Below are 3,489 nucleotides of genomic sequence, written 5' to 3'. Positions count from 1 at the left end.
GCTACCTCTAATAGCACCCGAGATATCACCAGATATATATTGGATTTTCCCCTGACAGTGAGTGTCCGGCCCCATGAGACGGTGGTTTTCTCGGACCCTGGTGGTCCGAGGTCGTTCCCGCTGCACAGATTCATGCGCCAGGGCCTCCTGCAGACAATGCACTTTGATTTATTCCGCTATCTGTAATAGCACCCTAGATATCACGAGATATATATTGGATTTTACCCTGACCCTTAGTATCCGGCTCCATGAGTCGGTCGTTTCCTCAGCCCCTGGTGGTCCGAGGTCGTTTTCGCTGCACAGATTCATGCGCCAGGGCCTCCTGCAGATAATGCACTTTGGTTTATTGCGCTATCTGTAATAGCACCCTAGATATCACCAGATATATATTGCATTTTTCCCTGATCCTGAGTGTCCGGCCCCATGAGACCGTGATTTTCTCGGCCACTGGTGGTCCGAGGTCGTTCCCGCTGCACAGAATCATGCGCCAGGGCTTCCTGCAAACAATGCACTTTGGTTTATTGCGGTATCTGTAATAGCACCCGAGATATCACCAGATATATATTGGATTTTTCCCCGAACCTGAGTGTCCGGCCCCATGAGACGGTGGTTTTCTCGGCCCCTGGTGGTCCGAGGTCTATCCCGCTGCACAGATTCATGCTCCAGGGCCTCCTACAGACAATGCACTTTGATTTATTGCGCTATCTCTAATAGCACCCGAGATATCACCAGATATATATTGGATTTTTCCCCGAACCTGAGTGTCCGGCCCCATGAGACGGTGGTTTTCTCGGCCCCTGGTGGTCCGAGGTCGTTCCCGCTGAACAGGTGCATGCGCCAGGGCCTCCTGCAGATAATTCACTTTGGTTTATTGCGCTGCCTCTAATATCACTCGAGATATCACCAGATATATATTGGATTTTCAACTGACCCTGATTGTCCGGCCCCATGGGACGGTGGTTTTCTCGGCCGCTGGTGGTCCGAGGTCGTTCCCGCTGCACAGATTCATGCGCCAGGGCCTCCTACAGACAATGCACTTTGATTTATTGCGCTATCTGTAATAGCACCCTAGAAAGCACCATATACATGCTGGATTTTTACATGACTTTGGGTGACGGACACAGAAAATCTGTAATTTTCTTTGCCCTCGAAGTCCGAGGTCGTTCCTGCTTCACAGATTCATGCGCCAGGGCCTTCTGCAGACAATGCACTTTGAATCATTGCGCTATCTCTAATAGCAGCCGAGATATCACCAGATATATATAGGATTTTTCTCTGACCCTGAGTGTCCGGCCCCATGCGACGGTGGTTTTCTCGGCCCCTGGTGGTCCGAGGTCGTTCCCGCTGCACAGATGCATGGGCCAGGACCTCCTGCAGATAATTCACTTTTGTTTATTGCGCCATCTGTAATAGCACCCGAGATATCAACAGATATATATTGGATTTTTCCCTGACCCTGAGTGTCCGGCCCCATGAGACGGTGGTTTTCTCGGCCCCTGGTGGTCCGAGGTCGTTCCCGCGGCACAGATTCATGCGCCAGGGCCTCCTGCATATAATTCACTTTGGTTTATTGTGCTATCTCTAATAGCACCCGAGATATCACCAGATATATATTGGATTTTTCCCTGACCCTGAGTGTCCGGCCCCATGAGACGGTGGCTTTCCCGGCCCCTGGTTGTCCGAGGCCGTTCCCGCTGCACAGGCTTATGGGCCAGGGCCTCCTGCAGATAATTCACTTGGGTTTGTTGCGCTATCTCTAATAGCACCCGAGATATCTTCAGATACATCCTGGATTTTTACATGACCTTGGATGTCCGGCACCATGTGTCGGTGGTTTTCTCGGCCCCTGGTGGTCCGAGGTCGTTCCCGCTGCACAGACTCATGCGCCAGGGCCCCCTGCAGATAATTCACTTTGGCTTAGTGCGCTATCTGTAATAGCACCCGAGATATCACCAGATATATATTGGATTTTTCCCCGACCCTGAGTGTCCGGCCCCATGAGACGGTGGTTTTCTCGACCCCTGGTGGTCCGAGGTCGATCCCGCTGCACAGATTCATGCGCCAGGGCCTCCTACAGACAAGGAACTTTGATTTATTGCGCTATCTGTAATAGCACCCGAGATATCACCAGATATATATTGGATTTTTCCCTGACCCTGAGTGTCCGGCCCCATGAGACGGTGGTTTTCTCGGCCCCTGGTTGTCCGAGGACGTTCCCGCTGCACAGATTTATGGGCCAGGGCCTCCTGCAGATAATTCACTTTGGCTTATTGCGCTATCTCTAATAGCACCCGAGATATCACCAGATATATATTGGATTTTTCCCTGACCCTGAGTTTCCGGCCCCATGGGACGGTGGTTTTCTCGGCCCCTGGTTGTCCGAGGTCGTTCCCGCTGCACAGATTCATGCGCCAGGGCCTCCTGCAGATAATTCTCTTTGGTTTATTGCGCTATCTCTAATAGCACCCGAGATATCACCAGATATATATTGGATTTTCCGCTGACCCTGAGTGTCCGGCCCCATGAGACGGTGGTTTTATGATCCCCTGGTGGTCCGAGGTCGTTCCCGCTGCAGAGATTCATGAGCCAGTGCCTCCTGCAGATAATTCACTTTGGTTTATTGCGCTATCTGTAATAGCACCCGAGATATCACCAGATATATATTGGATTTTTCCCTGACCCTGAGTGTCCGGCCCCATGAGACGGTGGCTTTCCCGGCCCCTGGTTGTCCGAGGCCGTTCCCGCTGCACAGATTTATGGGCCAGGGCCTCCTGCAGATAATTCACTTGGGTTTGTTGCGCTATCTCTAATAGCACCCGAGATATCACGAAATATATATTGGATTTTCACCTGACCCTGAGTGTCCGGCCCCATGAGAAGGTGGTTTTCTCGGCCCCTGGTGGTCCGAGGTCGTTCCCGCTGCCCAGATTCATGCGCCAGGGCGTCCTGCAGATAATTCACTTTGATTTATCGCGCTATCTCTAATAGCACCCGAGATATCTTCAGATACATCCTGGATTTTTACATGACCTTGTATGTCCGGCACCATGTGTCGGTGGTTTTCTCGGCCCCTGGTGGTCCGAGGTCGTTCCCGCTGCACAGCTTCATGCGCCAGGGCCTCCTGCAGATAATTCACTTTGGTTTATTGCGCTATCTGTAATAGCACCCGAGATATCACCAGATATATATTGGATTTTTCCCCGACCCTGAGTGTCCGGCCCCATGAGACGGTGATTTTCTCGGCCCCTGGTGGTCCGAGGTCGTCCCCGCTGCACAGAATCATGCGCCAAGGCTTCCAGCAGACGACGCACTTCGATTTATCGCGCTATCTCTAATAGCACCCGAGATATCCACGGATATATATAGGATTTTTCCCTGACCCTGAGTGTCCGGCCCCATGAGACGGTGGTTTTCTCGGCCCCTGGTGGTCCGAGGTCGTTCCCGCTGCCCAGATTCATGCGCCAGGGCCTCCTGCAGATAATTCACTTA

The sequence above is a fragment of the Nomia melanderi genome, unplaced genomic scaffold (assembly GCF_051020985.1).
Source record: "Nomia melanderi isolate GNS246 unplaced genomic scaffold, iyNomMela1 scaffold0076, whole genome shotgun sequence".
Taxonomy (NCBI): Eukaryota; Metazoa; Arthropoda; class Insecta; order Hymenoptera; family Halictidae; genus Nomia; species Nomia melanderi.
The sequence above is the reverse complement of the archived record's forward strand: the minus strand, read 5'-3'. Positions refer to the sequence as shown.